The sequence below is a fragment of the Lycorma delicatula genome, chromosome 7 (assembly GCF_047948215.1).
Source record: "Lycorma delicatula isolate Av1 chromosome 7, ASM4794821v1, whole genome shotgun sequence".
In the NCBI taxonomy this organism is placed as follows: domain Eukaryota; kingdom Metazoa; phylum Arthropoda; class Insecta; order Hemiptera; family Fulgoridae; genus Lycorma; species Lycorma delicatula.
Window position 1 is genome coordinate 14,221,131 of NC_134461.1, and position 26,190 is coordinate 14,247,320.

Below are 26,190 nucleotides of genomic sequence, written 5' to 3' on the forward strand. Positions count from 1 at the left end.
GCAATCTTCTACGGCAAATTGAAATCGATCCTGACTTTCTAAAAAATGTTATTACTTGTGATGAATCTTGGATATTTGAGTACAACCCATAAACAAAACACCAGAGCAAAGAGGGGGATGCTTCAAACTCAACGCGTGCCAAAAAAGCAAAAATAAACAAATCAAAACCACGCTAATTTATTTATTCAATACTAATGGCATTGTCCATAACGAGTTTTTGTCTTCAGGACAGGCTGTAAATTAATATGTTTACCGAGAAATTCTTGAAATACTGTAAAAAAGCCTGCCTGCCTGAGACCAGCCATCAAAGACAACTGGATGCAGCAACATGACAATGCACATTGTCATACTGCACTCTCAATTAATGAGTTTTTGGCAAAGAAAAACATTCCTGTAATTCCTCAACCACTTTATTCACCTGACTTGAGTCCTTGCAACTCTTTCAACGCAATTCTTGCAACGTACCTTTAGTAATTTTTTAAGTGAGTAAATGATCTTTGTCTTATTATTTGAATTACTTAAGTGTTTTACAATATTACTGATATAAAAATTAGATATTGTAAGTGAAATTTATTAGAACAAGGCCTGTTAGTCATGTGTAAATGAAAGTGATATAATAAAACTTTTATGATTTAGCCGATAACGATTCAGATAGTGATTCTGATCTTGGGGATATTGCTCATGACAAATATGATGAGGAACAGGATATACAGCCTAATGTTCAGATAGGTAAAAGACCTTGAATAAGTATCGCTAATAAAATGACAAAACATTGGGCTTAGAATGGCTTATTTAAGCTGTTATCACAAAGCTTTACTACCCTCAAATAGTTACTTGTACTCCAGGAATAAAATTCCCAATCGGTGACCCTAATAATGAATATTCTTTATTTAGGTTATTTTTTACTGATAAATTAGGTGATATTCTAGTGAAGCAGACTAATCTTTACGCCAAAAATTTCTTAAAAATTAAAATACTAATAGTTTTTGAGGTTTCACCTGTGGAAACCGACTGATAATGATGAGAGGCTTTTGTTTCAATCTGTATATATGCTATCAGGAATTATTTGGAAGCCTCAAACTGAAAGTTATTATACAAACAAGTCCCTTTTTACACCTCTTGGATTTGGAAAAATTTTAACCCATAAAAATCACTTCTACACCGTAAAAATCACCAAAATCATAGCTACACCATTAATATAGCCAAAACTCTTTTAGAAACTAGGTACCTGTTAGACAAAGGTTACTGTATAATATTTATGAACTATTTTCATAAAAAAAATAGTCTGTTATTAGTTTTTAGGGTAAAATGTTCATTTATATCGTATGTTTTTTAATTGTGAAAAAAATATGCGTAGAAGATGTATATTCACTTCCTTCTGACATTATGTCAAGTTAGTTCATTATATACAGAGTGAGCCAAAAGATCTATAACCCGATAATTAATATTCTTAAAAAATCTTTAACGTAATATACTCTTTTTTTCTCACAATAGATGCTGGAAATGTCCTATATCTGCTGCTACAGATGCCTCAACACATTTATTCATGTTAGGTGCTATCTTTCAGACGGTCGCTGCACTTATACGGTTTATTTTGTCTTTGATGTTGCGCTTGAGTCGTAAGATTGTGTGAGGGTTGTTCTTACAGACATTAACCTTCAGATGTCCCCCAAAGAAAAAAGTCAGGGGGAGTTAAATCCGGCGATTCAACAGCCACAGTCCATGAAATGATGTGTTCCCCAAAGAACCTGAGCAACATTGTACTATTCGCTGTGTATGCCGTTGCACTGTCTTGCTGCAGCCAGCAGTCCCATTCAACAGTTTAATAGTACCACGAATTGTATGATGATATCCTGAAATTTCAACCGTTATCATTTCCGTGAAAAGGACCGGTCCTACAATTCTCTTCTGCAAAATTGCACACCAAACTTCAACCTTTTGTGAATGTAACGGGGGTCTCATGGAAAATATGAGGGTTTTTTGAACTCCAGTATCATGCCGTTCTGGCTGTTTACTAGCCATTTAGGTGAAATTGCACTTCATCAGAGTAGTAAACATAGCCCAACACCTCAACACCTGAACATTGCCGTAAATAAAATACAAAAACCATTAAGAGTAATGCAAGTTTTTCCCCTATGAGGTTCTCAAAGCTCATCCAAAACGGACAGAGCTTCAGCTTCTTTGTGGCTCTGCCAACACTCCCTTAAGACATTTCGGTTTATTGACACGATTTTTCTTGATGAGTGCAACAAAGATACGCACATATTTTCCAAGGACAGATCACTTAAACTATAGGTAAGCTGGACCATTCATACACACTACCAGTTACTCTAAAACGAGCAACTACGTGTCAAATCATTGATTTATTAGGTACCTGCGATTCAGGAAAAGCTACCCTAAAGTCTATGACATTTTAAAAATGACAGCAATTTAAAATAACTTTCAACAATGAATGCAGTGTATAGTCTGAGAGAAATGCACGGTTTATCTGCTCACAGCTTACCGACTACTGTCATTAAAAAGGAGGGAAATTGCTCAGCTATTGTGCACTACTCTTCTACCACAAGATACCTGTTGCCAACACACACATTTTCCCGCCAGCAAAAAACTAAATCTCCCTCTGGAGTATGTTTTTGAATTTAGGGTTGCATATCTTTTGGCTCACTCTGTTTTTTTAAATAGGTTGTTAAATTTGTTTTTTTGTCATATTCATTGTACGATCAGAAATATCTAAAAAAAAAGGCAAAATGATAAAAGTTTAGTGAAAAAATATGCCCTTTTTTTCACTCATAATAACCGCTAAAATAACTGTTAAGGGGTTAAAAACATTATTACAAAAGATACTATTAAAAATCTGTCTTAATTGTTAAAAATGACAGAATCAAGAATAAAGATAAAAGTATGCCAAAGTAAAAGAAAATAGTTTTAATTTTTAATATAAATTTACTATAAATGAAATATTGCAAAGGTTATTAAAAATATATATAAATTATTCTCTTAATGTGTACGTTGTAATTTGTTCAACTAGTGAACAATAAAGCTACTCCTCCATGGCCCAGTGAGATGAGAGATTTGTACGACATGTAAAATACGTGTAGTCTTGTACACTCAGGTCAACCGTTCCTGAGAGATATGGTTAATTGAACCCTGACTACTACATTACATCAGTATCCACTGTTTAGTTTTTATATCCTTATAAAATCAACTATAACTAGAATTTGAATCTGAGAACCTTTCTGTGAAAATCAGTTGTTAAACAACCGATTTACGACAAGTTAACCAGTAGACCAGCCTGGTGGGCTAAATATATAATGAACTGTATGTAATCTAAAATTTACAAATTATGTAATAACAAAAATATAATACAGCGGTACACCAATTTTCCAGATATCCAGTTCAACTGGACCGTTAAAATCCAGACTAGGCAATTTAAAACGTAAACTAATACATATTTGAAAAATTTAAACACCAAAATATATGCTTCAACAGGAATTTTTTTTATTGATCTTTAATTTTACTGGGTTTTTTAACTGACTGTTTTGCAATTCATTTAGCAGAAAAAAAATACGTATATAAATATTTAGGTCTTTGTTAAACTAGTTATAAACGCAAATTTCTATACATAGTATTTTTTACACTATATTACTGATCTCTTTTTTCTTACGTTGTATCTAAATCTTTAAACATTAGAATGCTATGTACAGTATATATGATAAAACTTTTAAATTATCCTGACTTGGCCTTGCAAAGGTCCTTCTGGATAATTAGTGTCCCCTATACACAAAATCAACACCCTTACCTCTTCATTTTCAACTTCCAAATTTTCTGATTTAACTAAGTCGGTTTCTTCCATTGCTAAAGGATCTTTTTCAATACTACTATTATCAATATCAAGCGGTACCTCTTTCGGTTGTACTAAATCTCCTTACTGTAATAAAAAACAAAAAATGAATGCGACGAAGTAAATATGTTTACGATTATTTGTATAATTTATGAAATAAAAATAAATTGTATCTATAATTCACTTACTGCAAGCGTTAATAGTGCAGCCACAAAAAAAGTTATGAGTGACTAATTTGGCAGGTTTTGCACGGGAAAACCTTGAAAATGTTTCACGTTATCCAAATTTAAATGTTAAAAATGCTGTTATCTGCAGTAAATCAAAAGCCGGTTCAGATTATCATTCAGAAATGGATAGCGACAGTTTTAAAAATCGGTTTACAAATGACTTTTTGAATGGCTTACAAGAAGGCAGCTTAATAATAATAGATAATGCAAGTTATCACCCTGTTGCGAATAAATGATCGTGTTGTTGTGAATAAAGTTACCACAAACAGCTGGAGAAAACCTGAAATCTAACAGTGGCTCCAGAAAAAGTAGTTGCTTTCATACGCTTTTACAGATTTTTTAGATTTCAGTGTTTATAATAAATTGTATAATGTTTACCGATAATGATTATAATGCCTTTTTTTAATCTGTTATTCTTTTTATACAGATAAGTCTTTGATAGAAATATTGCGAATAGTTGTAAAAATAAAAATGTATGATAACAATAGTAGTAGTAGTAATAATAATAATAATAATAATAGTATTTATATTTGTAATATTATTTACAAAAAAATATAATTTATAATATAAACGAAGTATAAAGTAATCTGACAAAACTATGTGAAAGATAATATTAAACCATGCCCGCATGCCATCGGTATATATAGCAATGAACAGGATGCACACTAAACTACCGGTTGCGACTGTACTTTTTGAATGATAGTTTCATACCTTTCCCACCTCAATAATGTGTTTTTTCCTGTAAAATATTGATTGAAACTAAAGATGAAGCTGTCTCGTAAAAACCGTTCTGCGCACTTAAATAATAGTAGTTTTCAGCTAAATTTTAATTCATAATTACTGAGAAACAATCACTTAATTTAGCTCTTGAAGTAGAAAATTGATTTTAATTTTATAGTAATTCAAAATTTACATTCTCAAAACAATGCAAAAAATCACGATTTTCTGCTTTTCACACCCCTAATTTTCAAAATAATGAGGTTAACTAAAATCGTCTGAATCCGGTTAGCACAAAAATAACTGCAATTTCTGACAATACTTTCATTTCTTTTATGCGGTTTTTTAACGGATACAATAGTTTAAACATAAGCACCATCTTTTACGGCGACCACTAAAATAATATGTTGACAGTCATGTACCAAAAATACTTATAAAAAATATTTAATTTTCGAAGCGGTTCTCTAGTAAAATTATTATTAAGAAAAAGTTCCATTAGCTACAAAAACAATATAAATTTACTTATTAAGAATTATTTAAAAACAAAGCGTATATAATACTCTTAGTCATAAAGATTTATTATTAAATTATACTAAAGTCGAGTAGTCTAACTGATAATTCCAAAGATTTTTTAAATTTGCAAATAAAATTGACAACGGTTGATCTTATCAATCACGTATGCATTGTGAAAATGAGTGTGACAATATACAATGAGTGTCTATACTAACAATGATTTTTCGTAACTTGAAATAACTTTTAACTGTAATGATCGCTGCAGTAATATTATTTTAACCGGGAATGATGTTGAAGAGGCAATTTGTCGACTGAGAGATAATTTTTCAACAGATCCAGAAAACATTCATCCTCTTTTAGCGAATAAATGGTGTACCTTTTTTGTACAGTTTTTAACCAAGCTCTTTATCTTTCTTTAAATACTGGTGTTTTTCCTCGTGTTTGGAAAATTTTCTACAGGTGGCCATTATTTAAAAACGGTGATATTTGGATATCAATAATTACACTGGTAAACATAAAATTTGCAACTCAAAAGGGAGTAAGCGTTCTATGTAGTATTTTATATGCAGAATCTGAATATGTATTTCAAAACAACCCTATTATGTAACTTTCGTAAGTTACAACCCCTTAAATTTATCTATTCCATCATTCACAATATATAGTATGTCTGTATGTTTATTTATTCACATCTGATTTATATTGCGACGCATGCTGTAGATAAATATTTGATACATAACAGTCGATTGATGTCATTTCATGTCAAACCAGACATGTATAAGACATGTCAGCGAGTCAAGAAATGAGTAATTCAATGCGATGAAATTTTCTTCAGTATGAGTTCAGCTCTTGGTATGACTTGCTGTGTACTTTAGTTGTAAAGATTTCATAAGTGATGCCGTAAAATTAGTGAAAGATTTTTATGAGAAAACAATTTTTGATATTATTTTATTGAACATCAAGATTTTTCAAGTTTGTGTGTGTGTGTGTGTGTGTGTGTGTGTGTGTGTGTGTGTGTGTGTGTATATGTGTGTGTATGTATGTATGTATGTATGTATGTATGTATGTATGTATGTATGTATGTATGTATGTATGTATGTGTGTATGTGTGTGTGTGTGTGTGTGTGTGTGTGTGTGTGTGTGTGTGTGTGTGTGTGTGTGTGTGTGTGTGTGCGCATGCGCGCATGTATATTTTGCACTGTGTTTTATTGCACTCCATGGTGAAACAATTTTATAAAGTATTTTAAGTAATTAAGTATTTGTAAATTAAAACTAAATTACTTTTATATAAGTATTTCTGTAATATTTCAGTTAGTTTCATTCATTCAAATATTTTGAATTTTACAATGAATAAAAATTGAACTTGTAAAAATTGTCCAAATATTTTTTGTTACAATTGCAGAGAATTCACCGTGACAAGTCAATGAAAACCAGTATCGAATCTGCTGAAAACTGTTGAGATAAATCCAGGGCTCGACACAGCATGCGTCAAGTGCTACATTAAACTAACCCGGCGGTTAAAATGAAAAAAAAAGACAATTTGTCTTTCGGCATACCTATGATTTGGTGAGAGCCAACTAACTATTATGATGACTGCTACTTTTGCTTAACAAATGTTACTGGTTTCAATTCAAACAATAAAAGCAGTATCGCATACCCAAATGTTCATTCAGCTATGAGACCGGTACTTAACGGTATTGATTTACCGATTCCAATCACTCCAACCTCTAGGAAAGAAATTTCCGATTCACTCAGAAGGCGCAACCAATGAATCCTCAACTTCAATAGATATTAATTACATTCCAAAAAAATCAAATTCTAAACCTCACCACATCACGTAAGCCGAACTGAACGACGTAATTCATTTGCATTTGTTGAAACAATAGGAGAACTCCTAGCTTCACATCTTAAAGAATGGAATTTATTTATCAAGAATACTAAAATTTCAGTACGTAGAAATCGAAATGAAAATTTACTGAAATACTTTAGAAGAGACAGTTTAATTTCATCCTGTCACTAGTGTGCCCTAGGGGGCTAATGTCTGAACTGGACATTGAATATCTTATTCACGATCGCCGTTTATTTATACTCATCAAAAAGAAGCTTAAAGGCAGTTTTGTTGCATAACTTGAATACGTTTTCTTCTATATCGGTAGCACACGCTATAGGTGTACACGCATATAATGCGCTACACGCTACACGCATATAATGATTAAAATACAAATTAGACATTGATTATAATTAAATTTTGAATAAATAAAATTATTTTCCTAGTATTGCTTATCAGCATTTATATTAAAATGTTTAGTACAGGATTTAGTTCCAATGTTGTATCGCTGTCCCTTGGAAATATGTCTTGTTGCTGGTTTGACTTATTTGCATTAATATTTTCAAGCATCTGCCTTCTAAATTCAACGAATTCTATGAAATTGAGGTGAACATTTCTCCTTCGTAATCTGGAAGGAAAAATGTAAACATTTGTAAACATCAAAGTTAGAATACAAACTAACTTTGATGTTAACCGAACAATAATAAATTCATATGTATCGATTGGATTATTCATTGCTTCAAGAGCACTGAAATATGAAAGATAAACTTGGATAAATTATCCAATGATTCTCAGTTAATGGAATTTAGTTGTAAAATACAATCTGCATTATGAGAAACACCTTATTTTAATAGATCTAGTGAAATTGTATAATTTTCATTCGTAATTTGTAAATTTTTAATGATAACTAATGTTTCATCCTGTCGCCAGTCAAGAACATTAGTTCTGAAAAATTGTTAATCGGTTATAGTTGCGTTTACTTAGTTGCTGTCTAACGGTCGAATGCTTAAAATTATCTATTACACATTAATTTACATTCAAAATTGAATAAATCTGCAAGCTGCTCCTGAACATAAAAATTTGTCTTCCAGAAAATTTGCATTTTCCAGTATTGTTTAGCACACAAGAGCAGTTTTTTTGCACATTATTGGAGATAAATACTACTTTTCAGCAGCCTGATGAGCTTTCTTTCCTGCCGCAAGAATTAGGCTTCTATCAATCGTCATAAAAATTTACTTTTACTCACTTATGATTGATCCCGTGTTGGAGAAGGTTTTCTTTCACAGCCACATTTTCCTTTCCTTTGAGATGAAAATTAACCGGTTTCTTTAAATTGTTAAATAACGAATATCTGATAACCTCACATTACACAGACAACTTAAAGAATGAGTGTTACACCCACAACATAGAAATTACAAAAAAATTCCCTGTGCTTGGATTAATTTACATGCTAAATAATGAAGCTTATCGATTAATACTTGTGGAAAATAGTGACTTTGTGGAAAGATGAAAAATTTATCTTTCACAAAATGGATAAAATAGTTTTGAAATTATATCAATAATTTTTACAAAATATCAATCACCATAAATTTTTAAGTATTATTCAATTAGTCTTTAATAATGAAATTACTGATTCAACTTAAGTATAACATGTTAACTAAATACCTTCAGAGTTAAGAAAGTAAACGTGAATATAATTTCAAATTTGCATCATTATTTTAATTTTGAATAGTTAAGAAACATTTAATTTAAGCTTAGAACATCATGACGCTTGAGATGTTTTAAAACCCAAAGGATTTTTCATTAAATTATCTGCAAATCTCAGATTTGTCACTTTAATGAAAATTTCATTATATTCAAAAAATAATTCTTAACTTCTGGCTGGAAAATCAAAAGTTTAATCAATTCACTTTTTTTCTTTCTGTATACTAGCATTATATATCTCAGTTTCACATACCCTAATCCTTGCTTTAAACTGTGTTCATTCACGAAAAATTTAATAGCTAAAAATTGTAACGTGCTGTCTTGTTATAAGAAACAAAATGCCATTTCACTAACCTAATTTTTTTTATGAAACTTCATTTTTCACCTCTAAATTAAAATTTTGTTTCACTAAGGAGAATAATAAATAAAGTTGCTTACACCAAATTGCTTAAATATTGATAAATTTTTATGCCAGTAAAGTTAAATTAGAATGACAAAAATAAAATAATCTTAAATGCTAAATATTTATTTTAAGCAAGCAAATTAATCCGAATGCACATATTTAATAAAAAAATAACTAAGTTGATACAAAATCATATCTGTACACCAGAGAGAGCCAGTGTCTCTATGATCAGTGGAAATAGCAAAAATTGGACAACAATTAAGACAAACCTCAATCTGTAACAACACTGTATAAAATTCCCTTATGTTGAGAATTGTTTTTCCTATTACACTTGACAGCACTTTCTCACAAACTAATTTCATGTGATGTATTTGTGAATATTTAATTTAATATTTAATTCCTTGTGAACATTTAATTTGTCTGATCTTAAAAGTCGATACAAGTTGTACAAAATATTTCTAACAGAATGAAAGTTAGCATAGTTATCGGAAAATATATTAGATATACCTCTACGTGAAATTAATTTTTTTGAAGGTGGAAAAAAATGATTGTTAAATCAGAAACTAACTCTAAATGAATAGCGTTAGTGGCTCCTAAACATAAAAGTGCTATGCAAGCCTTACTCAATGTTTTAGATCTCTGCCTGCCATGACGAATTATAATTGGGCCGCTATAATCTACTGCACAAGAGAATGTTCAGGAGGGAATCACTACCAGACAGTAATTGACAAAGCTGTTGGAATTGAGTTTTGCATCACATCTTAAGCAGATTAAACGCATGAAAGATTGACAAAATTATTCTTTTTGCATTATTATCCAGTATCTCTGTCGCAACAAATGATGTGTTCAATGTAAGTGTTCAGAGTTGACAATTCCAGAATGTTCACACTCAGGTGTAAAACAATAGGATGTTTAACATGATTGCAGCAGAGAACGTTGAAGTCTGCCTCCTACACAGATTAGACCTAAATCATCAAAATGGATCTAGTGAACTAAGCTTAGTTTGTTTATCGATGATCTGATTATCTCAGTCGAATACAAGGATTGTGATTGGCATAAAAAAGTAAAGAGTATGATCTGACTCCTTAGTAGTTAAAAGTACTAAAATTACATTCAGACTGTTTGGATTTCATATGGTGAATGAATCTGAAACAGAAACTAAATGTTTCTGTTTGTATGTAAAGATGAAAATCTTTGTGTTCAATCATATACAACATTAGATATACATGAAGTTAATATAGTTTTACGTCTTTCTAATACTCAGGATTAAAATTATAATCATTTAATGTAATATTACAATCCATTGGCTAATGAGAAGAAGATTGTAATAGCTAAGGAAGACCACGCCACCATAGTGACATATCAAGTAACCTGCTTGGTGAAAAAGGTCTAGACAATATGTCTGTCTGCTGGATTATCAGAGAATTTGATGTAATATCAATTGGTAATTGAAGTGTTTCGTTGAATGTCAGAAACTATTACCTATAAATACTTTCCAATTCGAAAAATGTCCATGAATACAACAAAGTGCTATGATTGAATCAGAGTATAAGTGTATCTCATCAAAGTGTATAACACAGTTATACAACCTTCACAAATAAACGTGAAAATAGTAAACAATCACAGAGTTCAAGTCTGGGTAATATGATTTGTTTCAAGGGGGCTAATTTTGATTTAGAACAGTACATTAGTAATTACATGGTTGGACTAGTGTATATAAATATAACAACCACATCCATTAATAGAAGCATCAGAAAATCCATGTAATTTTATGGAATGAATTTTACTGTTATCAAACTTAATGGATCTACTTATATTGAATGACTTGATTAGATTTAATTGATTATACACTGAAAGCCACTGTATTAATGGTTTGGGTAATATTTTGTCCCAGTCAACTTTGAGTTGTCATAATGACTACATAAACTGTTTGTATGATTATAATAATAAGGCCAATGAGTCCTAGAGGATCACAGACACTTGCTGTGATGGAAAGAGTAATTTTTCAATATTCCTCTTAGACATCTGCCACATTTATTTAATGATATATTTTGCAGCATTTCCCTGCTTGTAGATTTAAACTAGCATAATGGGAGAATAAGAATGTAAAAAAGAATAATAAGTGAACAAAGAATATGCTAAACACTAGGAGAATTACTGAATTTAGGGTTATTTCCAAACCCAAGGCGACTCTACAGTATGTGATTTAAATATCAAAATGATTTATCAGAAGATGAACATATCAGACAGGATGTTTGAAGAAATATATGGTACCAATTTACAAAAAAAACAAAATAAACATTTTAAGTAAATAAGCTTTTGTGCTGACTCATATAAGGTTAGAAGCATCAAGTACGCACAGACCTTCAGAAAAGCACATTCATTTTTCTGAATAGAAATAAACCTAATGTCACTGTTAAACACCAAACTTTTAAGTAATAACCTCAAGTTCTGGCATATTTAGTGACAACAAAATGGATAAAATACAAAGGTAGTATATATAAAATAGTGATATACGTACGATTTGGTTATATTTAGTTAGGTTATTTTGATATACGTACGATTTGTCAGTACATGAACATAACCTAAACAGCAGCTGTAGCTGCAGTGGAATTAATATGTAAGTACCAAAGTCTTATATACATTAGAATATTCGTTGTTAGGTCATTGCTCTGTAACCCATAAAATGAATAATTCAACTTTTAATAAATTATTTGGCATACTGGTGTATAAATGAATACTAGATTAGGATTATACTTAATTGTTGACCTTATAAACTTATTTCATTATTAACTGTTCTTTGCCATATTGAATTTCATGTTAAATTAAAATGTTATCATTTAACTAATTTTACATTACATTGTTGAAAAACATACTAGTGTGTATGTAAGTAACAGTAAGAGCTCTAAATTTAGCCTAAATAGTGCATTAATAATGAATTACTAAAATAAAATATCAGCTGATAAAATAGGCTAGCTGAATATTCAAATTTATTTACTTTTACAAAAAAGTAAGAACGGCAGTTTACATATTTACAAAAATAAATATTAAGAAAATGTCAGCTGTTGACTGAATTAGAAACAACTTGATACTTTAACAAGTAAGAAGGGCAATTCTTTTAATTATAAGCATAATGAAGAAGAATCAATGTTTGAGTCTGAACACCTACAGTCTATAGCGACTAGGATTTCTTTAAATATGTTAATGATGCAGGAGAAGATGTGTCCAGTGGTCCTATAATAGATTCTCAGTTCGACTTTTCCTTGGTAGAAGTATTTTTTTGGAGAAATTTAAAAGAAAAATTGTTTGAAAGTAATAGTAAATATTTACTCATTTTATGACAATCTTTTTTACAGTTTACTAGAAGTTAATCGACTACGTTTAGAAATATTCTTTTTATTTTAAACGGAACGCTCGCTTCACTTTAACATTGCTTGAGAATGGCCTGTACGGATAATTTTATGTGAAGTACCGCTCATATTACACATAAAAATGATAAAGCTTTTAAAAAATTGATTAACACTTAAAAAACTATAAAAAAAATCTACGCCAAATCAACTTAAGAGGTCGAAATTTAAAGAATCTATGAAATGAATTATTTAATAATGAAATGAAATACGGTAAGCGCGCGCGCGTGTGTGTGTGTAAGCCGTGCATCAGAAAAAGGCTGCGTGACGGGAAAGTCCTACAACAAAATGTTTTATTACAAATAGTTTTTTTTTCATATTAATGCTTTTAATACCGCATCATTTTTAAATTAAAAACATAATTTGATGATGGAGGTCAAATCTGACCAGTTTCCCGGAAAAAAATAAAAATGATAGATGTTCAAGGCGTACTGTTCATTAGATTGAATGAGTATAATGATAATTTCATGTATTTTGTAGCGGAAATTCCTCTGGTAATCCTGAGAAAAGTTTTCTTATAACTTAAGGTAATCGGCTCATCATTGGATTGTTGTAGCGTTACGTGATAGAATGACATACTCTAATGTCATTCTTTTAGTTGGATTTTGCGCAAAACTCGTATATTAATTTATTGTTTTAGACTGTGATGTAAGTAAAATATCCTACTACACTAATAATACTAATTAAGAGTAATAGTTTCTATGAAAGTAATGATGTTTAATAATTAGACAACCATTTGGCGATCATAATGAACATTTTGAATCGGTATATCGATATTTAAAATATATATTCGTCTTTTGTGAAGACAGGAAACTATTTAATTTCTCATTCTATATTCCCTAGTAAGCGTGAAAAAAGGATTTTTTATTGAAATTTTTTTTGTATTTGTTCGGTCAAGAGTTTTGTATATACATAAAATTATTGATGAACAAGTATAGAACTGTAAGATATATGTAGTCTGAAATTCTTTTTATAATTACACTGCCGCTTGTGCTAAAAAAAAAATTCAGTTAAAATTGACAGTAGTTAAAACAAAGACGCAAACGCTATTGTATGTAACCAATTCAAGGACAAGTATATAAAAAACTATATAACAGAAATGCTTGTACATGACCCTGTTCATGGCGGCAAGAGAGAGGATGTAAAAAACTGGGCATCGTTAACGATAAATCATTTATTTTAAATTAATATTAGTTTTGTTTTTGTTTGAAAAAGCGTTTAATCGTTTACATCAGAGTTTATATATTTAAAATAAAGTAAAAAGAATCTGAATTATGTTGCTAAATTTGTGTAACTAAAGTTTTTAATTTATCGACTTTGAATATTTTTTATTTATAAATATTTATATGAACAGGAAAGGAAAACGACAACTGAGTTTTTATTACAATAACATTTTTTAAATGTTTGGTGTTTGGTCACAAATGGATTTCACAGCAGTTAAAATGAATATAATGATTTTAAAAATCGTTTATGTTTATATATTTCGAGTAAATTCTTTACTTTAACTCTGCATTATTTGCTTTCATATGCGTGCGTGTGTGTGTGTGTGTGTGTGTGTGTGTGTGTATTGAAACATAATTGACGTACACTTAGATCGCATATACACAAAACCAAAAGTGAGTTAAAAGATGAACAGATTTGTTGTTATTTATAATAAATCATTTATATAACAGAGCTTGTTTACTCACTTATTATCCCTCTCTTTCTCTCTCTACACAAATATATATATATATATATATATATTAAAACGTATGAACACGTGTACATGAGATATAACATCACCCTTGGCTTGTTTTTTTACTGGACAGCTGTCATCATTTTCTCTAATATAAGAGATGATTTATGTCTTTAGTTCTCTTGGCGTGTCAGTTTGTTTTTAACGGTAATGTTTGTCTGCAGTTGGTTCAAATGTTTCTTTTACTTAAATCAGTTATATTCTTTCTAATAAATAGAATAACATTTCTTTAAAGATATATTCACTTCCATTTGAATTATTAAAAAAATCAATATTATTATTTCTTTAATCTATTCTGTATTTTTTCCTTTAAAATATTTTTTTTTTCGGTTGCAAACCATTTCTTAACTAATAACTGGAGATGATTTCTAAAAATAACAGATTAACTGTACGTATTTCCGTTTCTTACCTTGAATAAGAAAATATAGTGTCCCAAAAAAGTCGCTTGACCGAGAAATGTATTTCAAAAACTGAAAACAATACTTGTGCTTTTATTAAATCGACAATAAATATTTTATAGATAGTAAAATTTATTATACATTTTTTTAAAAACCTTACAAGAATTGCTCAAAAAGCTTCCGAGCTTGGTGGTCTTCAACCATTTTAAGGGATAAACGTAGTTTACTGTTCACGGTTAATTATCAAATTAAAGATCAAATTATCAGAATCAGGTGTGTTTTCCTATAAATATATCAAAATACAAAAACATAATATTACAATTAATATATAATATTATATTATTGCCCAAATCGATATATCACCTGTGACCGTATTATTTTTCCTGAAAATCGAAAAATTGTGTAAGTTTATTTTTTTTTAATTTTAACTTCGTAAGGTTTATTGATAATTCAGTGTTGCACTTCTTCCACGCTCAATTAATTTACATCGATAAATTTAGGATAACCGTAACTTTTAATCATATCCTTATACTATATTTAAATTTATTAAATATATCCCTTGTACCAGTTTAGTGTTAGTTTCTTTTTCATTTACAATCGTTAATCTTTCTTTCCAAAAATAATACGATTCTAAATTATAATGTAATCTCTGTTACATATACATATATGTAATAATGCCTGTTCTGAATTTTTTTCATATTTTTTTTTATTGAATAATTATTTATTGTAATTTTTTTTTACAATCACGGGTTAATAATTATTAATAAATTAATACATTTAATTAAAAAAAAAAAAAACACGTTAAAAATTGGAAAAGTAGTTGATGTCTGATTCGAACCTAATATGCCATTCCCTTATAGATCCAGATATTTCATAAATTAAATTTTCCTTTAGGTACTCTAGAACCGATGGAAAAAAGTACCACTTGTGATATATCAGTGAAAAGCTCTCAACGAAGGCCTATTAATGCAGTTAAGAAAAAGTCCAAAATGAAATTTGTTTTGAATTTCGGGCTTTTTTGGACACTTTTCATTCAGTGCAATCACCATTCATTGTCATTTTGGACACCATTCATTGCAATCAAAAGGGAAGGTAAACAACTAGTTACAGCAGTAATAAATGCAACATCTCAACATACTACGTCTAATCGTTTTGTAGTAGTTGTGCGAGATACGTAAATACATACATACTTGCATACATACATACATACGTACGTACGTACGTACGTACAGACGTCACGGCGAAACTAGTCAAAATGGATTCAAGGATGGTAAAATGGATATTTCCGTTGAAATCTTGAAATGTTTCGCGATCACGATACTTCCTTTACTTTATACAATGAAGGAATTAAAAATAAGAATATACAACGGAATGAAATTCAACGCAATATCTCGCCGTACGAGAAAGGGCTTTTTTATTTAATATATTTATATTAGGATTATTACGTATTAATATACTTAAATAATTAATATGGATTTTAATCGAATCTATTTTCATTTTATGACGTCACTGATATAACGCGTTATTTAACACCGATCAAAATAAAAGATTTACTTAATTACGGCCTACATCATTCGTCATAAAAAATGACAAAAAATAAATTTATTGAATTTCTACTGTCGGGGAAAAATCGGAACGTTTAAATTAAATTGATAAATTTAAGTATAATTGCGCAGAATTATAGCGTATTTCAGTCGTTCATAAAAAAGAGGGAAAAAAATTGTTAAAAATTTGAAAACCAAAAACCCGCTCAAAAAAATGTTCGGTAATCCTCCTTTAGCTGTCAAGAATAGTTATTAATTAATTAATTAATCTAGCAATAATATTAAGTTAATTTGTCAAGTAGTTTTAATATTTGTTGTATTTATAAGTATAAATATACTACGAATAGTAGCACGATTTTCACAGGCTCACAGTTAACGATGCGAAGTACGCAGAACGCTTTCAGTTACGGGTTCGCCATCTTGAAGCGCGTTGAAAGGAGCGTGTCACAAGCGAAGCGCCTGTCAGAAATTAAGCGAAACTGAAATCAAGTGAAATCGTTGCGAAGTTAATACCTTTTGAAATCGCATGACTCTTTTTAATACGCTCCATATTATTATTCGCCGTTAAAATCAAAATAAGTAAATTTTCTGTTATATTATTTTATTTTTTAATCGGCAGAATTACTATCTATTCGATGTTAAACTTAATAACCGAGTAAAAAAATAGGTTAGCGAAACTTGCACACCCGGTAACAACAGACGTGTTTATCGGCTTATTTTATAAATAAAAACTTATTCGAACGCGCTTTGCGGTTGAGACATCATCGATTAAGAACTAAGTTCTACCGCATTCGCGGTTTAATCTGCTACGATCGTTGAATTTCTAAAGTCGATAAAGCGGGATCTGCCGAAAAACAAATTACTGTGTAAGTTTTGGACGATGCTAATGTCGGTGGAGGCTGCAAAAGGGACAAATTATACATCGTCAAATTTCTAAAAAAAAGTTACACTTCTGAAATATAAACGTGTCATCATCGGTGTTACATTTTCTAGTCGCCAAAGATATAATAATACCGTCGACTTCTACGCGATTTTGAATTTAATTCGATCATAAAATCTAACATTTTATCAAAATTTGTTGAGATTCAGTAGTGTAATTAATTACACGCCGTTATCTTAATTCTATTAAATTGTGTATTAACTAATTATATTATATACGTTTATATTATATCTCTATTATCAGCTATTATATTATTCACTATAGTCGGTGCCGTATGAAAAATAGATCACCAATACTTGCTGAAGGAAAGCAATTCGATAGGCCTTAAAATATATTGGATATACGCGCTATTATAATAACAATATTAAAAAAACCGGTGAAAATAAAGAAGAAAGTTTCTATAAACAGACGTTCGTAAACGGATCCTTCTCGAAATAGGTTTCAGAATTTTATTTTTAACAGTTTTCAAGAAATCTATGGTAAAAATTAAAAGGTTGTGTCGACAGACACTATTTTACGCTCGGCGTAAAATAACTTTGTTAAAGGGGGCGTTATAAACAAATAATTTTTTTAACAAAACTTAGAGATTTAATTCCGAGTAAAACGTATGAATTAAGTCCACAGAAACTAATCGCCCGTTTTTATTTATTTTACTCCAGAGTTGGAAAAATATAACGCTAATATCGAAGGTATTAAAAAATATCAAAAGTCATCGGTCTAAATGAGAATTGTGAAACGGAATTGGAAGATGACTGCGTGTAAAAATAAAGCTATTAAAAGTTTTTAAAGATCCTGTTTTTCGCCCTTCTTAGTTACCGATCCTTTCTTTAAAATAAACTTAAACATATGTATTTAGTAATATTTCGTAAAACAGGTTATTTTTAAAAGATCGTCTTTTATAAACTACTTACAATCCCGTTTAGGTTTTTTCCTGCGATACTATCGGTTGACTGTAAGTTTCTACGATCAACAGCGTGAAGTTTTATCTGTACAGTAGAAGAATATAAAATATATTTTAATGATTCTCGGTAATTTACGTTCAACAAAAACCGACCGGAAACGGTTTCAATTTTTATTATCCCGTGTAAACCCGGTCGGGATGTTATTTACTCTTTACGGCGTATTCATTTTCATAGAATTTGTCGGTTACATTGATGGAAAATTCATATGATATCGGCAAAGATTCTTCGTTTAGATCATCGATTCCCAAAGTGGTCCAGGTGGACCCCCAGGGGTCCACGGGAGACTCGACGGGGGTCTACGTTGTCGTGACAAAAACTACGGGGGTTCACAATTCGTAAGCGGGGGTCCACGAAAATTCATCCGGTTTCGATAGTGAAGAACTAAAATGTCGGCTTGACTTTGCGTATCGATCTAGGCAGATAATGTTTTGTAACTTACAATTACAAGGGGACGGTCTCAATTTAATAAAAACAAAGGGTGTAATTTCAGCTTTTCTTGGAAAATTGAAATTTATGAAGCAAAATATTAGTCGGCGCGTATTTTCCCAGTTTTCAAACTTATCACAGGTAGAATGCCTTGATGAGGTTATCAGACGTACGTTCAACATTTAATCGCCCTGCAGTATGACTTCAAAATCAGATTTGAAGATGGAAATACCACCACGGATCATAAATCCATTTGATGAAACGGAAGTGGAGAATGTGATATTACAAGAGGAGCTACTCGAGCTTAGCACTAATGAGGAGCTGAAGGTGAAATTTAAAAGAGGGTATCAAACATTTCGGCTGCAGGCAGAAATACCAGACAAATATCCTGGACTGTGGAGAATTGCGAGAAAGCTTTTGATAGAGTTTTCCTCGTCATATCTTGTCGAAAAAAGTTTTAGTGTCGTTACAAACCTTTTATCGACAAAAAGGAGCAGATTCAATATCACTGAACGGGGAGATTTGCGCTTATTCCTAACAAAACTGAAGCCAAATATTGATAATTTGCTGTCAATCCATCAAGTACATCCCTCCCATTAAAATTGTAAATATTTTGTGATCGTCATTGTAGAAGTTACATTACGTTATTAACGTTTAATTTTAATTATATTACGACAATTATATTATATTACATTGCAATACGATAACAATAATAATTAATAGCGTAATGATTACATATTTGAATAAATGCGACACAAAAAAATATACTATTTTTCTTTTGCTTTTTACCACTCTGAACGGGAAGTTTTCTAAATAAAATAAGTGAGAATTTATTGCTTTCTTGTGCTGTGAGTAGATATCAAAAATGTAAAGTCGGATGGAAGCATTTTTTTTGATCGGCCAACTTTACTTTTTTGACATCCACTCACAGCACAGTCGATCAAAAATTAACCGATCGATTCTCACTTTTTTTTCGGAAGCTGTTAGTTCGTGGAACTCAGCCGTAACGCAAATTTTCATAGTTAGATCTAATCTTCACATTTTCCGTCGACTGGAAATACGGTAGAAATGTAACTGCAGGGGGTCCACCGGAACCAGCAAAATCTTGAAAGCGGTCTATGAGAAAAATAAGTTTGGGAACCTCTGGTTTAGATTATGTCGAGTGAATTTGCGGATGAAGGCGTCATTTGATTATTTTCTATATCCTTCTTGAACAACAATCGTTTAACAAACGTCTCATTTACTCCTTACTCTTTATCCTGTTGTGCCTGTTTCACTACCGTAAATATTATAGTCTACGTAAATAATTTCGAGAATTTTCTTCTTTTATATCGCAAATCCTTTTTAATTTTACCACGAAATCGGCTTCCTCTTTCGTAATAGTATGTTCCGCTGTTTAATATTGTATTCCTCATTAATTTCCTTACTTTAATCTAAGATCGTTATAAATTAAATACCAAAATAAAATTCATTTTTTTTAAATTTCATTTACGGGAGCTAACCTTTGTGATTTTACACGTAATGTAATTAGCGACTCAAAAGGATAAGTATGTATAATCGTAACATACTATCGGCTTATTCCTTACTGTTCAAGCAGCAATGAAGTTATCTGGATAAATTTACTTCTACAACCGCACTCGGAATTTAATAAAACCACGTATCGATGTATCGAAAAGGTTATATGCTAAGGTTTCTTTGAAAAATAAAGAATAGAAGATGATAAATTTAAACAGTGTTTTTACCGTTTTCAAATATTTGAAAAGATTTTCGGTTTAATCAACATCGACCAAATGTATGCCGGTTATGTATACTAGTTTCCACTTATGATGTAAGATCGCATATGAAAGGAAAACGTCATTTACTAAAGAAAATTACATTTATTAAAATATAACACGAGCGGTTAAAAAGATTAGCTAGTAAAATTATTTACCAAAAATAAAAAAATTCTTTTTTTTCATACGAGTAGATTAATACTTCAGTTATCTACATATTTTTTAGAATTATTATATGTAAGTTAAGTTTGAAACTCGACGAGTTACGTTTTTAATAAACGAACTTTATTTATTACAATTAGTATACATGTGATCGTAAATAATTAACTGTTAACTTCATTATGGGTACATGGTAACGCGTTATAAAATAGTACGATATAATATCGAACGAGTTTACGACTTTAATAGAACGATGTGCGTTGTACAGATCCAGACTTAAGACTTCGATAGGACGATGTGAATCGAACGGGTTCAGGACAAATACTAAATTTTTATTCTTACAATTAAAATAAAGAAGACAAAGGTTGTAGCTGCATTATATTCTTTCTCGCGGTAGCTTTTCCTGGAACTAGGGGTAGGCTACGCACGTGGCTTATGGAATGTCATCATCTACTCTCAGGCTATTCTCAGCAATGTAGCTTATATATGTATATATATATTTTTTTTTTTACTAATAAAATGCACACCAGATGCATCAAAATAGTAACATTACAGTAGCATTTACCCGATCTTCATTTGCATTATCAACCGCGTAATTAAAATAATTACGGATTGAAAAGTAATAAAGTTGAGTGGATAACATTCCCGCTCTAATCGTGAAAGCAGAATCTGCTGTTGCATAAATAGAAAATGACTTCTCCTATAACAAAACTGTTCCTAAAAACTTGAATAAAATACTTACCGTTTGATGCGACGGTTATATGATTTCCGTAGAAAAATCATATTATCAGACCGTTTTTCTTTTTCTCTCTTTTCCTTTTGTTTGATTATCTTAATCGCTTTGCTTTCTGAGTCTTCTATGACGAATCCTGATTCCAGATGTTCTTTTGGGACATTTTTCAAAATATATGGGTGATTTGAACACCGTTTGTGAAGTTGAAAACCTCCACTGTTTAGCAGATCGATTAATTCAGATTGTATTTCAATTAATTCGTCAACAGAATCTCCTCCAGTTAAGACATCATCGACATAAAAGTCTCGTCTTATAGATTTAGATGCTTTGAGATACCAGTTCTTTCCTTCTTCTGCTAACTGAAACAATCAACAAATCGCTAAAAATAGAGCAGAAGCAGTGCCATAGGTAACTGTTCCATAGGTATAGGTATATTCATAGTGCCATAGGTATCTGTAAGTGTCAATCTTGTCAGTTACATCATTACGCCACACGATTCGTTGAAAATCCCGTTGACTCCCATCAATTAATATTTTACGGTACATTTGTTTAATATCTGCAGTAAATACATAGGAGTGAGTACGAAAAGATAACAGTATAGCTTGTAAGTCCCGCTGTATAGTTGGACCTGTCGTTAAGACATCGTTTAAAGAATTATTGTTAGAGGTCTTAGCTGATGCGTCAAAAACAACGCGTAATCTGGTCGTGGAGCTGGATTCCTTGATGATCGGATGATGAGGCAAGTAATAAGTGTCTGGTTTCCTGTCTTCTGTAACAGGTTCCATCTCATCATTTTCGAGATATTCGTTTAAAAATTCATCATAACTCATTTTCATATCTTTATCTCGGTTAAGCATGCGCTTCAGAGAGTAAAAACGTTTAACGGCATATTCCTTGGACCTTCCTAATGATTTCGTGGGATCATCCGAAAAAGGTAATTTTACAACGAATTTGCCGTCTGACTGGCGTTTTACGTTTGATATATGGTGTTGCTCGCATGCTTGTTCGGCAAGGGATTTGTCATCGTTATTTGAAATCTCTTCGGTTTTCCAGAATGAAGAAAGAAGATCGTGCAAATTATCATCTGAAGTATTACAAGTCGTGGTAAGAGCCAGAGGCGTTTTCTGTAATGCGTGGTTGGACGCGATCTTGCCACACGCGATCAAGCCAAAAACTGAATTTTGTAATGTAGGTAAATCCTTTCCTAGTTTAAATCGGCCGTCTCTCAGAATATCAAAAAACATGCTTGCACCCAGAAGTACGTCGATTCGTTTAGATTGAAAGAACCCGTCATCGGCTAACTGAATGTCATTAGTTATGTTTAAGTTTAAGTTGAAGGAGGAAGTCGGCAAATCGTTAACAATTTTCCTTAAAACCGACAGAGATATATCTTCCTCGTAATCGTTTAATCTTGATTTAATTGTAGCGTTTACAAAGGCATTTGTTGACATTCCCGTATTTCCGATTCCGGTGACTGATGCCAGGGTTTTACATTGTTTGAGACCTAAAGCTGAAACTAATGATCGACTAATAAAATTTGATTGACTACCGCTGTCTAAAAGTGCGCGACAAGGGTAATATCCTTAATAAGGATAATGGCGGTAGCTAAAATAACTTCATCACCACTATTGGAAAAGGCGGATACAGACTGTTGCGGAGTGGAAGACTCTTTAACATCAGTCTTAGGTAACTCATTTGTTGAAGCTTGAGAAGTGTTTTCAACGTGAAGAATACTGTGATGACGCTTATCGCAAAGTTTGCAACAATGGGGACTCTTACATCGCAGAGTCTTGCGTCCTGACCTTAGACAAATTATACGTAGCTTGAGTTCGCGAACCTTTAAGTATCTTTGAGACGAGTTAAGATTAGTGAGCTGTTTACAGGTAAAAAATGTATGACTGTCATTACAGATTGCACATTTAGATTTGGAAATTTTGATATTGCTAACATGACATGAAATATTATTTATATTTCGATTAATATGCGGTTTAGACTGGAAATTTTTATAGGACGGGCCCTTGGTGTTTATCGTTCGATTTTCTTCCCGGACTTCTTGGATCATTGATTGTTTGTATAAGAATCGCATTAAATTTTCAAAAGAATACGGTTTGGATTCGCAGTCAGAAGACTTATCTTCGTCATCATTATAGCTTAGTATATTCTTAGCGTGATACGCTTCCCAGCGATCTCTAGTTTCGGGGTCTAATTTATTTGTAATTAAAAATACTAAAAGCGTACTCCATTGATCGGTTGGTTCAACTAAGTTTTTTAAGGCAGTCAAATGGTTATTAGTATTGCATAAGTTTTTTAGCGCGGTAGACTGAGGTTTGTCAAGTCGTTTGAAAGTTAATATCCCTTGTATATGAGCTTTTATTATTAATCTAGTATTTTTAAATCGCTGCTTAAGAAGTGTCCACGGTGATTCATAATTACTGGCAGAAACCTTTATTTCCTTAATAGTGTTTAAAGCTTCGGCTTTTAAGCAAGAGCGTAGATAATAAAATTTTTGAATATCTGTTAAATTGGAGGAATTATGAATCGTAGACTCGAAAACGTCGTGAAAGTCAATCCGGTCTTCATATTTTCCAGAAAATGAAGGCAAGGAAATTTCAGGGAATTTAATGTTAGCCATGTTGGATTGTTCAGTAGTAGAAGGAGATGGTTGGGGAAGAGAGGGTGAGGATTGATTTGCAAGGATGTTGTTAATTTTAGATTCGATTTCATAGTAATTATCTTCGAAAGATGCCAAATCGTTTTCTTCAATTTCGTATTCAGCGTCCGTGCAGATCGTCCTAATTTAAAGTAGTCAAATTATTAATCAATAATTTGATAAAATTCAGACACATAAGCAAATTAACTTTAAATAGTGGAATATAAAATAATAAATAATATTCGTTATCATTATAAAGAAAAAAATACAAGAACTCAAATTTCATAGATTAAACAACAATAATTAATGCGCGATAGAAATACGCTGACACTATTAAAAATGACGCAACAGTCAGTCAAGCTGGCGCCGAGAGAAAATTATATCGAAAACAAACCCAAACAACCTATTTTAAAAATACACATATGATAAGCTCTACGATAGTGCAAAATAAATTTACTATAGCCTGTAATAACTACAAGATTCGATCATAACCTTGAATTAAAATTCTAACAAAATCAAAACATAAGAATGAAATCGAACTGAACATTTACTGAAAATATGTTTAACTAGTTGTAAATATTGTTATATAAAAAGTTTATTTTTATTAATGCTCGATCCACAAGGTAATGTGTAACTGTTTATTAACAATACTAAAAGCTAAAGTATAAAGGATACGTTCTGGAAAGATGATAGCTGAATCCCAACGAGGAAACTGTTGTTGACGCTAAAAGACACAGACGAATCAGGAAGACACTCGTGTAAAATGTTGAAACGACGATCTCATGGGTGCGTATTAAAAGTTGATACAGATGGTTTCAGCTGATCTCATATGCATAATTGCTAGTTTAAATTGGTAGATCGTTAAAGTTTATGGTGTTAAAATGTTTAATAAAATAATGTATAATACTCACAGTCATAAGTTTGTCACAAAATATTTGTAAATCACTCCATAATATAAGGTTTCGCTGCATACGATGAAGCTTTCGTTTAGTAATCGCTATTTCACTCGATTTGTTTAACGCTTAAAATATTGTTTAATTAATTCACTTATCAGGATTAATTAAGTTTAAAAGACCTTTTTTTACAATAGTCACGTTTAATTGTCACTGATAATCAAACTGAACGTTTAAACTGTTACCTTAAGTGTACCTGTTAAAGTGTTACAGGTACACTTAAACATAAATATTTTAAAAGAGCAGAATGAATGATATACATAAAATGCCCATCAATTTGATGAATGAACGAACTATTATAGGTTAACTAATTTAATATTAGTAAAACAATTTTTTTATGATAAAGCAGTCAATATATTTCTAAGCTACATAAAAAGTATATGCAATTGTATGTATACAAAATTATTGTATGTATAATATTAAAATGACTACATATGAGCAAACAAAAGCACGTAAATATAATATGTATATGAAATATCAAGTAAAAACATTTATGTCATTCCAAAGAGGTTAGAGTTAAATATTTAATTAAAAGATTAGGAAAATAGTACTTATTAATATTTTTTTTAAATCCTATTATCTACAATGCGTTAAAAAAACTGAGAATTCATATCAAGAACAAAATTTAAGTGTTTCCCAAGTGTTGTATATATATATATATATATATATATATATATATATTAATTACGCAATAAAACACCTTTACAAAAGATTTCATATCAGATTACAATTGAGAGACCCAGAAATGAATACGGTTAACTGACATACAGGAAAAACTAGTAACATAAGGTACAAAAATAAATTTGAAATTATCTTTAATTAATAAATTTATTAAAATTAATTAAAATAAAAGATAATAGGTCTCCTGGGTTAAGTAGAAATATAATCTAACCTAACTTAACCTACACTCGCTTCACTTGCTAGTCAAGGTTAGCGAGCAAAACAAGTGTAGGCTAAGTTTGGTGGATCTTATAATAAATATATATGTATATTTATTTGGTTATTTCATAACCGAACATGGACATATATTTAAAGCGGTGGTCATATAACCCATGACAACCAAGATAATTTCTTAGAGTTATAAAATCTTGGGAAATAAATGAATATATCTACAATAATGAAAAATATTAGTACAAGTGACAATCGGCTTTTATTTCTAGAATTTTCTAGAGAATCACAGGAGAAAGAAATTGAATGATGTAGATCTGGCAATGTGTGGTTCATCAGTAAGATTTGGTTTAACAATTTTATTTAAAAAAAGATTCTGATTTTTCTAGCGGG

At 30.9% G+C, this 26,190-nt stretch overlaps 1 long non-coding RNA gene across 1 annotated transcript in view; it reads right to left on the bottom strand.

Moving 5' to 3' along the window:
- The window catches only part of LOC142327788 (uncharacterized), a 68,099-nt gene that overhangs the window by 26,719 nt on the left and 15,190 nt on the right, over positions 1 to 26,190 (bottom strand). The window contains exon 3 of the long non-coding RNA XR_012757092.1: positions 3,800 to 3,928. This is a non-coding gene — a long non-coding RNA (uncharacterized LOC142327788). The remainder of the gene's footprint in view (positions 1 to 3,799; positions 3,929 to 26,190) is intronic.